Below are 13,862 nucleotides of genomic sequence, written 5' to 3'. Positions count from 1 at the left end.
TTGGGCTTGCCCCGTCCTCTTCGTCAAGAAGAAGGATGGAACGGATCGGATGGTTGTAGATTACCGACCTGTCAACTTGGTCACTATCAAGAACAAGTATCCGCTTCCCAGGATCAACGATCTGTATGATCAGCTCGCTGGATCCTCAGTCTTTTCCAAGATGGATTTGAGGTTGGGCTACCATCAAATCAAAATCAGAAACGGGGACATTCCCAAAACGGCCTTTGTTACTCGTTATGGCCAATACGAGTACACCGTTATGTCCTTCGGTTTAACCAATGCCCCAGCCACCTTCTCTCGGTTAATGAACTCGGTCTTCATGGAGTATTTGGATAAATTCGTCGTAGTTTACCTCGATGACATACTCATCTACTCCAAGAATGAAGAGGAACATGCCGAACATCTAAGGCTGGTATTGACGAAACTTCGAGAGCATCGCCTTTATGCCAAATTCTCCAAGTGTGAATTTTGGTTGCCAGAAGTGACCTATCTAGGCCATGTAATCTCTGGTAAGGGTATTGCTGTCAATCCCGAGCGAGTTCAAGCCGTCCTTGATTGGACTCCACCTGAGACGGTCAAGCAAGTTCGGAGCTTCCTTGGCTTAGCGAGCTATTGCCGCCGCTTCGTCGAGAATTTCTCCAAGGTTGCTAAACCTCTAACTGAACTCCTCAAGAAAGATAAAAAGTTCGAGTGGACCCCACAGTGCGAGTTCAGCTTTCAGGAACTGAAAAGACGCCTGACATCTGCTCCCGTACTGGTACCACCAGATTTCTCCAAGGACTTTATTATCTATTGCGACGCCTCGCGACAAGGACTAGGTTGCATACTCATGCAAGATCGTCAGGTAATTGCCTATGCTTCACGGCAGTTACACCCACATGAGGAAAACTATCCCACACATGATCTAGAGCTTGCAGCTGTAGTCCATGCACTCAAAACTTGGCGACATTACCTCCTCGGTAATCGTTGCGAGATCTTCACCGATCACCAAAGTTTGAAATATATCTTCACCCAACCGGATTTGAATCTCAGGCAACGACGTTGGGTCGAGTTGAACTCGGATTACGACTTAGGAATAACTTACACCCCGGGCAAAGCTAATGTCATGGCTGATGCGGTAAGTCGTAAATCTTATTGTAACAACCTGATGTTACAACAAAGTCAACCACTTCTCCACGAGGAATTTCGTAAGCTCAATCTTCACATTGTTCCTCGAGGATTCCTATCCACCCTGGTGGTGAAACCTACCCTTACAGATCAGATCATCAAGGCACAGAAGGTAGATCCGGGAATCTCCCGTATTAAGAGAAACATTAAGAAAGGAGTCGCGAATTGTTTCTCCATTGATGATCAAGGTGTCGTATACTTTGGAAACCGCTTAGTGGTTCCCAAGGCACGAAACCTGAGGCGGCTGATCCTTAAGGAAGCTCATGAATCCCCTCTCACCATTCATCCTGGTAGTACTAAAATGTATCAAGACCTACGCCAGGGGTTTTGGTGGACTAGGATGAAGAGAGAAATCGCTCAATACATTGCTAATTGTGACGTTTGTCGTCGTGTTAAAGCAGAGCATCAACGGCCTGCTGGCACCCTTCAACCTTTGGCTATTCCTGAGTGGAAATGGGATAAAATCAGTATGGATTTCATCACTGGGTTTCCCAGGACCAAGAGAGGGAATAATGCCATCTTCGTCGTGATCGACCGTCTTTCCAAAGTAGCCCATTTCCTACCTATTCGTGAGAGTATCACCGCTAGCCAGCTAGCTGACTTATACATCTCCCGAATAGTGTCTCTTCATGGTGTCCCATTGGAAATTAACTCAGACCGTGGGAGTCTCTTCACCTCTCGATTTTGGGAAAGTTTCCAAAATGCTATGGGAACTCGTCTCTCTTTTAGCACCGCCTTCCATCCTCAATCAAGTGGTCAAGTAGAGCGAGTCAATCAAATTCTGGAAGATATGCTCCGAGCTTCTGTCATCTCATTCGGAATGGGTTGGGAGAAATGCCTTCCATTCGCGGAGTTTGCTTATAACAATAGTTATCAAGCTAGCTTGGGCAAAGCTCCTTTCGAAGTTCTCTATGGACGAAAATGTCGAACGCCTCTTAACTGGTCAGAAACCAGGGAAAGACAACTCTTTGGCCCGGATATGATTCAGGAAGCAGAAGAGCAGGTTCGCGTTATTCGTGAGAAATTGAAAACAGCCCAATCTCGTCAAAAGAGCCAATATGATCGTAAACATAAGCTCATGACTTATGAAGTCGGCGAGAAGGCTTACCTTCGGGTTACTCCGTTAAAGGGAACCCATCGTTTCGGTATCAAAGGCAAATTGGCTCCTCGTTACATCGGACCCTTTCGCATTCTTGCCAAACGAGGAGAAGTTGCCTACCAATTGGAACTACCTTCGCATCTTTCTAGAGTTCACGATGTCTTCCACGTTTCTCAACTCAGGCGTTGCTTCGCGGATCCTATCCGTGGAGTGGACCACGAAACACTTGATCTACAAGATAACCTCTCATATCGGGAATATCCCGTTCGTATCCTTGATCAAGCCGAGCGTACCACTCGACGCCATAATATCAAGTTTCTCAAGGTTCAATGGTCACACCATTCCGAGAAAGAAGCCACTTGGGAAAGGGAGGATCGTCTTCGACTCGAGTACCCCACCTTCTTCCCGGAGGATCCTAAATCTCGGGACGAGATTCTTTTGAGTGGGGGTGAGTTGTCACACCCTAGCTAGTTCAAGCATTAGAGTGTGCATCATGTTTAAATTTCTCTTAAATTTGAAATGGGGATGACAAAACCCCCAGCACCCCCCTGGAATAACTAGGGTTTACTAAAAACTTTTTCAATGAACCTAAAATGCCCTTCTAAAAAGCCCACCCTTTTTGTTTTGGGTTAAAACCTTTGACAAAAATGGTGCACATTTTTCTAGGACATCTTAAGGTCATTGGATTAATTCTTATAGTATTTGCATTTGGGCATTTAAATGCTATAAAATATTTTAAATGCTCAAATAATCATAAACTAAAATGTTTGTTGTTGGATATATTCTAAGCAGTAGCCATGATTAATTTTATGATTTTTGGAAATGCCCTGGCATTTTTAATAAAGCCCTGAAGTTACAGAAATAATAGAATAAATGAAAAACAGAAAAGGAGAGAGAGAACAGAGATTTACCTGGCGCAGCCCACCTAGCACACCAGCTCGGCCCAGTCCACTGGCTCCTACCAGTCGTCCTCCTCCTCTCGCCAAGAGGGACGAGAGGCGCGTGGCCGGCGCCCGCGGCCACACGCCGGCCACCTCCTGCTTCCACCGACGCCCTGGACGCGTCTACGAGTGCCACGCCGACCCCCTAGACCCCTCGACCGCTCCACTCTCCCCCTGTCTCGCCTCTCTCGCTCTCTCCCCCGAAGCAGGGCGCAGCCGTCGCCGCTGACAAGAACCACCGCAGCCACCGCCGTCCACTCGTTGCCTCGCCGTGCCAAGAAGTTCCGCCGTCGTCCACTGCTTTGCCTCGACCCATCCCCGAGCGCTCGCTCGCCCCGGAGACGCTGCACCGAGCTCGTCTTCAACCTCGGTCGCCGGAGATCCCCCTCGCCGCCCCGCTCGCTCCAACTCTTCCCCGAGCTCGCCGTTCGCTCCCTTGCAACCGCAGTGAGCTACTGACCCTTCTCCCCCTCTCCATTCTAGCTCTCGTGCACCGTACGCGCCGCCTCGAGTTCGCCCGCACGCACCGCCGCCTGTGCTTGCCGCCGACGAGTCTCCGGCCATCTAATGGTCTGGCCGTCATGCCCAGCTTCCTCCCCGCGCCGCGTAGAGCACGTACGTGCCCCGCTTGAGCTTCCATGACCGTCACAAGGATGACCCCCACCTCACCCGAGCCCCGGCGACCGCCAAGGTCGATGCCGGCGATGACTCCGGCCACCCCAGGCCCAACCACCCATACCACTCGACGCGGACGAGTGCCCGCGTCACTTAGATGCCCTCCGCTGGCCATTTGGTCGCCGGAGGTAGAAACCCGCACCCCTCCGCCATCCCTGGCCTTGCCGGCGACGAGCCCCGGGTCAACTCCGGCGAGTTTGACCCGGGTTGACCCCAGTTTGAATTCCCCTGACTCACTGACGTGTGGGCCCGAGGCCACTAATTAAACTAGATTAGTATTAGTTTAACACTAACTAAATTTAGTTAGTTAGTTGACACTGACAGATGGGACCCAGAGGTCAGGGTTGACCTGGACCGTCTCAGTTGACCGCTGACGTCACACTGACGTTAGGCTGACGCAGTAAATCCTTTTCTGGATTTATTCTTTAATAGGAAATTCCAGAAAATAGCCAAAACTTCTAAAAATCATAAAAAAATCAACCATAGCTCCAAATCAAACAATTTATATATGAAAAATGATAAGAAAAATTCAATATATCCATCTGTAATGGTTTCATGCATGACAAAACAAGTTAACCTTGCTTAAGATAATGCTCTAATAAGGCTATGTTAAATGAGCTAACATTTGAATCTTTGATTCAAATGAGTTCATTCCTTTCTGTTTTAGCTTGCATTAGGCCAAGACACTTTCATTTTGACATGTCATAGCATGCATCATATTGTTGCATATTGTCATGTGTTGATTATGTTCGGTGTGTCTGTCGTGGTAGGTTCTGCCTCCGAGGATAACCCCGAGTATCCGACTGAAGGGCAGTACCCTACTACCACTACATCAGGCAAGCAACCCATTGATCATTCCGATACAAACCCATGTTCTTGCTTCTGCTCTTGTTTACTGCATTAAGACAACGCGATTCAAACTGCTGTGTGCTACGGTAGTTGAACCCTTATCCTCTGCATGACCTGTCATTACCACAGTAACTAGATGAAACCCACTAGCATGTGTGGGAGTTGATTGAGCCATGTATGTGTTTCCTACCTTGCTATACCTGCTATGCTTAGAGTTGTGTCAGGTCTGGTTCATCTGGGTGATGGGCTAGAGTGAAATGATTATGTCGGTAATGTGAGGGATGTGTTGAACATGATTTGGTAAAGGTATCGATGAGAGGCCATGTAGGAGTACTGCCAGGATCCCCATTCCAAGTCACATTGATCTAGCCGGTAACACCTCATATCACTTTGCGGCCTCACGCACGGTATTCCCATGGGTGTCGCCTTACCATGGCCCGGGACCGTTTGCACCTTTTGGCTCACGTATATGATAGTGTCGCTAGCATCCATATGACAGAGAACCCGGGCCGACATGGCTAGTCGTGAACCCAAAGCGGCACTAACCTATGGGGACAGGCATACATGAATCACATCGAGCATGTCGGTCAGTAGCGTGTGAATCTGGGCTGTAGCACTGGGCTAACAGGACTCCAGGAACTCTGGCTATAGCAGGCTAGGCAGGACTCCGGATGTCACCGCGTGACATTTCCCCGAAGGGACAGACACAAGAATGAAGTGAAACACATGCCGGCCAGTCAAGTGTCCTGAGCAATAGTGCTGGGCTAGCAGGACTCCGGTGAACTGGGCTGTAGCGGACTACTATGGCTCATGGAAGCACTAGACTACATTTCCCCATAAGAGAGGCTGCCAAGGATAAACAACTAGATTGTCGGATCCCACACATACCAAGCATTTCAATCATACACACAATATGCTCGATATGTGTAAATACAACATGACATCACAACATAACTCTACAACTCAAGTATTTATTCCTTAGGCTCCGAGGAGCGAGATATTACAAACATGGTTCTCATGACCCAATAATCACAGCATACAAATCAAGCACATGCGAAAGCTTAACATGTCTGAGTACAGACATCTACAAATGGAAAAAGGCTAAGAAGCCTGACTATCTACCAGATCCTGCCGAGGGCACAAGATCATAGCTGAGGTATCAAGCTAATGTCGAAGTCCACGCGGAACTACTAGCGAGACTGAAGTCTCTCTCTGCAAAACATAAATTAAGCAAACGTGAGTACAAAGGTACTCAGCAAGACTTACATCAGAACTAGCTACATATGCATCGGTATCAACAAGGGGGGTGGTGGAGTTTAACTACAGCAAGCCAGCTTTGACTCAGTGGCTAACCTGAACTACGACTGCAAGCAACTCTTTTGAGGTGGCGCACACGAGTCCACATATTCACCATTCAATACACCACTATGGAACTGCTCCCGTCTCCCTACGTGAAGGCCATCCATAGCACTCACACTTATCTTGCGAGTTTTAGAGTATCCACTTTCACTTGTCTATGAACTATGCAAGGGGTCCAAGTTTCCATATCCGAGGAATCCGGCTATTCGAATAGATAATGATAACCCTGCAGGGGTGTACTTCTTCACACACGCTCCCACCACTTACCACCATATACACGTCATGTATCTCGGCAACCTTCAAGCAGAAGCCTGGCTAGGGTGTCCGCCACGGCCTACCTAAACACTTAAGTCTCTAGTCCAGGTTTATCGCCTATCCAGGTTCCATCCGTAGGGAGTCCGGCCGAGGTTTCCACATACGGCCCCGAACGATGTGAACAGGGTTCCCGAGACACCAAACGGGCGCCCGGTACACCGTGCCACGGTGTATCTACCACAACATAGCCCACCCCTAGGGTCAGCGCTACGCACGGCCGCCAACACATAACCTACAAACAGCAGAAACTAGTTGCAACTCCTGGACAGAGTACTAGGGTGATTAAGAAGCCGAGAGGGTCAATTAAGGATCCCAATGAGTGGTAGTAGTTGTTCATGGATCACAGACACAGAACTCAATTCCTAAGGACGGCTGCAATGAGACAACCCACCATGTAGTCCTACATGGCCTCTCACCGCTACCTTTACCAAAAATGTATTCACACACTTAGCTCACACAAGGTAGGACATGTTCACACACCCCCGATTCATTCCCGATGAATCAGACCTGACGCAACTCTATGCAATAGCAGGCATGACAAAGAAGCATGAATGAGTAGGCACATCAGGGCTCAAACAACTCCTACTCATGCTAGTGGGTTTCATCTATTTACTGTGGCAATGACAGGTCATGCAGAGGATAAGGGGTTCAACTACCGCAACAAGTAACAGATGAATCCTTGTTGTCCTAATGCAGTAAAAGAGAGCAGGAGTGAGAGAGTGGGGTTGTATCAGAATGAACAAGGGGGTTTTGCTTGCGTGGCACTTCTGAAGATATCATTGGGTCTTCATTAGTGTCAACGATCACAGCGTCGGTACAACGTCTATCGAGAGGGGACAACCACCGGCAACAGAGAAGGAACACAATCAATGCAATGCACAACATGATGCATGACAACGACATGGCAATATGTTGTTGATTGAGCTAATGCAACTAGCAACACAATCAAATGAAGTTGGTTTTAACCCAAAGTTCAAATTCAAACTCCACATGTAGTTATTTAAATACCATTCATTTGATTTGTCCTAAACAGTGGCCTTCAGTTGTTCTAACATGCATGAAAATGGTATAGATGGATTCCTTGAATTTTTCTGATAATTTTTCATATATAATTTATTTCATTTGGAGTTACGGTTGAATTTCTATGATTTTAAGAAGTTTTGGTCATTTTCTGGAATTTCTGAATTATTTTAAATCCAGAAAATGATTAACTGCATCAGCATTGCATCATGCTGGCGTCAGCAGGTCAACAGGGCTGTCCAGGTCAAACCTGACGGCTGGGCCCCACTAGTCAGTCTCACAGTTAACTATTTGGGTTAACTAGACTAACTAAACAACACTGGGCCCACTGGTCAGTGACTAACTAAACTAACTTAATTAAGTATAGCTCTAACTAACTGGGTTAGCCGGGCGAGGCCCGCATGTCAGTGACTCCAGGGTCAAACAGAGGTCAACCTCGGGTCAAACCCGATGCTAACTGGGCTTTGACCCACTGCAGGGCCCGCTGTCAGTGACTAGGTGAGGTCCAGCTGGCGGGGATTAGCACTAATGACCCCGCCACGTCGGATGTCGCCGGAGTTGGCCGGTGGTGACCAAACCCATGGCGGCAACGTGCCAGACTTGCGCTAAAGGCGATGGGGGCGGTGGCTAAGGGCATCGGGGTGTAGCCCGGACTTGCCCGCATCCAGGGAGGTAGGTGGGTGGCCGTGGGGGCGCCGGAGCTCGCCGGAACGGAGCTCGCGGTAGCGGCCGGAGGTCAGGTGTGCTCGGGTTCGGCGCTGGGATGCACAACAGGGGAATGGAGAGGGGCTACGGCCTCCTGGGAGTGGGCAAACGCGGTGACGCGCTCGGTTTCGAGCCCGCGTGGCTGTGGCCACGTCGACGGCGTCGCCGGCGGAGCAGAGTGCTCGGGCTCGGTGGAGATGGCGGCTAGGGGGCGCAACCGAGGCGTAGAGGAGGGGGTTAGGGGCAGGGGCTCACGGTGGATGCAAAGGTGGCCTTGGCGTGCTCGGGGAAGCACCGGAGCGAGCGGGGCGGCGAGAGGCATCTCCGGTGGCCGGCGACGAAGACGATGAAGATGGCGTCGATGCAAGGCCTCCGGCGAGGCGTGGCCGGACGAAGAGGATGAGGGAGGCGTGGCGATGCCCGTGGACATGTCGGGGACGCGAGGGGAGCACGGAGGCCGCGTCTACGGCGTACGGCGGCGACGAGCTCCGCTCAGCTTCGGGAGAGCGAGGGGAGGGGAGAGAGCTGCGCGGAGGGAGGAGGTGCAGAGGGTTGAGGGAGGGTGCGTGGCACCCTCGGGTGGATCCAGCGGCGTGCAGGCAAGCAGGAGGTGGCCGGCGCGTGTGCGCGCACATCGGGCACACGCCCTCCTGCCTACTGGCAGGAGGTTGAAGACGGTGGCGGCTGCGGTGGGCTGGGCTGCTGCTGGGCTACACAGTGTTGGGCTGCGGATGGGCTGACAGGTAAGTTAGGTGGGTTTCCTTCCTATTCTATTTTTCTTCTGTTTTCTATTTTTCTGCTACTGTTTTGGCTTTAGTAAAAATACTAAAGCATTTTGTAAAATGCTGGAATAATTTGTGGACACTCTCTAGATTATTCTAGTGGCCCACATTTAATTTCAGCATTATCTGAGCATTTAATTTATTTATAGTATTTAAATGCCCAAAGTCAAATACAATATGAATTAATTCAAAAATCCAAGAATGACCTAGAAATATGTTCATTATTTTTGGCAGAGGTTTTCACCCTTATCAGAAATCATGAACATTTTCAAAGGGCATTTTTGGGTTCATTGAAAATGACTTTAGTTGAGCCTATTTGAAATCCATGTGGTGCTAGGGTTTGAACATCCCCATTTCAAGTTTCTGAGAAAAAGTAAACATGATGCATGGAGGTTATGCAAGGATAGGCAAGACTAAGCTAGGGCTATGACAGCTCACCCCCACTAAACAAGAATCTCGTCCCGAGATTCAAGTCGTGAGGTAAGAAGACAGAGGGGACACACGACCAACACAATCTTCACGATCCAGGTTGCACTTCATAAGATTGTTGATTCGATCACCATCATTGTCTCGAAGTCTTGCTCCAGGAACTCCTACCGACATGACAACGAGAGGGAAAGAAACTCTAGAAGGATCGATCTTCTCGAAGATCGAGCAACTCAGGATCAACTCATGGAGTGAGACATAGGAACATCTCTCCAATTGGGACACAAAGTTCACATCAGGGTGATGGAAATCAGACGACGAGGATTCAAGTTGGTAGGTAGTAATTCCACACTTGAGTAAGGTGGTGCAAGGTTTCAAGGTTGCGAGGAGATAATTGTCATGAACCCATAACAGGGCACCTTGGAGAAGGTGACTCGTTGAACTGTTCCCTTAAGTGGCAAAAAGAATTACTTTTGATCCATAAATCATTGAAACTCTTCATACCAGCTTAAGGCAATTTACAATTGATCGTTTGAGATAGCTCGAAGAGACGGCATACTCGGACTAGGATGGATGATGTGGACTACCTTGTTGAAGACAACACAAGGGATGATTTTGCTTACGCGTGCTCTCAAGAACTTGAGCATTTCCATATTCATCAATGTTCTACCAACATCCGTGGCAAGGATCCTGGCAACACGACATACCACCATGATGACTAGTGATGGATGATGTGGATACAAAGGAAGATAACACCTTCTCAGATCTTCCCTTAGCGAGGCTAAGGGAACAAAATCTGGACGATCGACCGAGAGACATTTAACACTCTGCTTCTAATGTTCTCCTTGATGTGCTAGCATAATCCATTTATAGATATGGTTTGATATCTAGAACATCAAGTAAAAGGTCGGACTTTGGAAGCTCAAGAACCCATAAGGAATAACTACGGAGGCAGATCCTGCGAGATCCTTATGGGGAGGTGACCAACTTCTTCAACCAAGATACTACCATAATAGGCCTTCCGGCTAGGTGTGTTGGCCACGACATCCACGTTACTGGTTATAGAGAGACCAACATTATAGTTCTTGGAGTACGTTCCAACCATCATATCTGCCTGAGATTCAGATCTGGTTGGTGTTAGGATATTCCAGACCCATCCACTCTAGAAAGAAAATGAGAGTTTGCAACACAATTTGACGAGATGACATTGCGAGATTCTTGGGGAATGAACTGCGATAGCAAGCTCCAAAACATGAGCTGGTTCTGCTACAAACCTGTGAACACGCTATCCAAGACGAGCATGACCATGTAGTAGTCTTATAGTAAAACGCTATCGAGTTCAGGTGGGGAACCATCATCAAGGATTTCGAAGTCTTTACGCAAGTCCATGGATTAGATCCCAAGCATAGACTCCTTTTCCTTGAACAAGTCAATCAGTGGCTTGGTGTGCTAGGAACACATATGGAGTGGAGGTAATCAATCTACCAAACCATAGAATACTTCGCACGTATGCATGACTGATTTGAGATGATTCCAAGGGAAAACAAAACAATCTTTCTCAAACTCACGGCGGCAACTTGCACCAAGTGCACTTGAATTCGAGGAAGTCACTTCTTCCATCCAACATATGCTTCATGAACGGGACACGAAGGCATTGCTTACAAGTTTTCAACACTAGGTTGATGTTCAACATGAATCATGGGGGAGACAAAATGTTGCTGATGGGCTCAACAACAACTCATCGGAATTTCTATATCACCGGACTTCCACCATCATGTGAAAACGGTGATAGCATTGGTCAGACCAAAAGATGTAATGGTGTATGCTCGAGGAATCAACCACGAGCAAGACAACATTACGAATATCGTTGGTTTTAACTTGATTTGATGATATCCCATACTCAAATCAGGGTTTGGACAAGACAATAGGTTCAACAACTGATCACGGGGATCAGTCGATGAAGATATCATCTATCTTCAACACACACACACACACACACCACACACACACCACCAGGATATCCCTTAACATGAACTAAGTCAGACAAGCTTCCATCTTCCAACTCTCCAAGTTGTTGTTTAGCTCAACCAACTAGCTCAAAGATATCCAACACAGATTCTTGGAGAAGGGGTGATTTATAAGAAAACCAACTTGATCACGAACTCAACATAGCGGTCAGGTGGCAGCCAGGTAATACTTCCGAGAAGATCTTCGGAAAATCACGAAACCACCGATATGTTACTAAGCTCGAGAACAATCTTGCTTTTCAGGGCAAGACGATATGATCAAAAGAGCAAGGGTTTGGCAAAATCCTAACCCGTTGATCGAAGAGTGCACCAGGAAATAAGGACTAAGTAGCACGTTCAACCTTAGGGTGATGATTAAATAATCAGCACACTAAGAATGATATTAATGTCCATTAACTACCAAGCAAAGGGTTGCTAGGAGTATTGATTTCACACATCACGATTCACTTGTCGGTATTCCGGTTGCGACAGCTCGACGCCGAGGAATGAATAATGATGGCGAGAAGTATCACTACGTCAAGAATTCATAAGGGAGGGTGCAATTCCTATGATATTCCTGGCATAAAGAAGGCAATACTTAAGGGTTGAACAGAATCAAAAGCTGGATTGGCACTTTGATCTGCGGAATACAACTGCTTTGACCCAATCCTAGATATGGATGAGGTACTGGAGTTTGTTTTTCCTAGTCATTCCGGAATGGAATGGCTTGACGAATCACATGAATAATAGGCACCGATGAACGAATGCTCACATACTCTTGACTATCAATTGATAGATGAAGGTCGGAATATAACAGAAGGGGAACAACTCAAAGGAACACATAATTTTCTGAGTTATGGATGCATGGATTAGCATGTTATTTCTTCCGGATAACCCATGCAGAAATGTTGAACTGGCAGAGTCACAATATAGAATGGAGAACTCATCAGGAGCACTCTATCGTGACCTTTTGGTTCAAAAGAACTCCTGCCAAGAATGGTCCATGATAATTGGAAGAAGGATGTACCACGAACCTCGAGGACTATCGCAAAGGTTACTAATATCCTAAAGGAACTAGCAACACTATCAACATGAGATAAGTAGGGTGAATCTCGGGTTCAAGAACCCATGAATAGAATACCTACCACTACATGGCATCACAGAATGCTTCCAAGAATGGTGGCCAGAATCATCACACTGGAACACAAAACATGGCTAGATTACTAGGTGACTCCCTAAAACACCTAGGGTCATAATAATAGCTCCAACATATATGTGGAGACAACAGAGTACCTCAACTCATCGATTAGTGTGATTAATCTGGCCCAAATGGACATCAGGAACAGGAGGAAGGGGTTTGCAAATGCATCAGACTATTTAGAAACCTGGAATGACTCGGACAGCATAACGGCTGTAAATGCTCAAAAAGATTTGAGACATCCTGCAAAATAGTGGCGTAACCACTTAACATCATCATATCAAGGGTCTGATTGACTGACAACATACTAAAAGTAGTAGAAACTGAACTGAAACTCGAATCCAACAATCCTATAAGTCTACGGATTAGTAACACGTCATCCTGATAGATAGATGAGAAGGCCTAGTTCTTAATCCCCGTAGAAGAGAAGAGGATGACTCAGATCAGAAGGGCATAAGATATAAGGAGTAAAAAGAGCCTTACGTTCCCTTCCACAATCAATTCCCTTATATAACTAAAGCATTTCTAGACTCAACTTCGACCAGTTGGCTTGGTAAACCTATAGGCAGTCAGGCTCTGATACCAAAGCTATCAGGATCCCGATTCCAAGTCACATCGATCTAGCTGGTAACACCTCATATCACTTTGCGGCCTCACGCACGGTATTCCCACGGGTGTCGCCTTACCATGGCCCGGGACCGTTTGCGCCTTTTGGCTCACATATATGATAGTGTCGCTAGCATCCATATGACAGAGAACCAGGGCCGACATGGCTAGTCGTGAACCCAAAGCGGCACTAACCTATGGGGACAGGCATACATGAATCACATCGAGCATGTCGGTCAGCAGCGTGTGAATCCGGGCTGTAGCACTGGGCTAACAGGACTCCGAGAACCCGGGCTGTAGCAGGCTAGGCAGGACTCCGGATGTCACCGCGTGACATTTCCCCGAAGGGACAGACACAGGAACGAAGTGAAACACATGCCGGCCAGTCAAGTGTCCTGAGCAGTAGTGCTGGGCTAGCAGGACTCCGGTGAACCGGGCTGTAGCGGACTACTATGGCTCATGGAAGCACTAGACTACATTTCCCCATAAGAGAGGCTGCCAAGGATAAACAACTAGATTGTCGGATCCCACACATACCAAGCATTTCAATCATACACACAATATGCTCGATATGTGTAAATACAACATGGCATCACAACATAACTCTACAACTCAAGTATTTATTCCTTAGGCTCCGAGGAGCGAGATATTACAAACATGGGTCTCATGACCCAACAATCACAGCATACAAATCAAGCACATGCGGAAGCTTAA

Source organism: Triticum aestivum, chromosome 2A (genome assembly GCF_018294505.1).
Source record: "Triticum aestivum cultivar Chinese Spring chromosome 2A, IWGSC CS RefSeq v2.1, whole genome shotgun sequence".
Lineage (NCBI taxonomy): Eukaryota > Viridiplantae > Streptophyta > Magnoliopsida > Poales > Poaceae > Triticum > Triticum aestivum.
The sequence above is the reverse complement of the archived record's forward strand: the minus strand, read 5'-3'. Positions refer to the sequence as shown.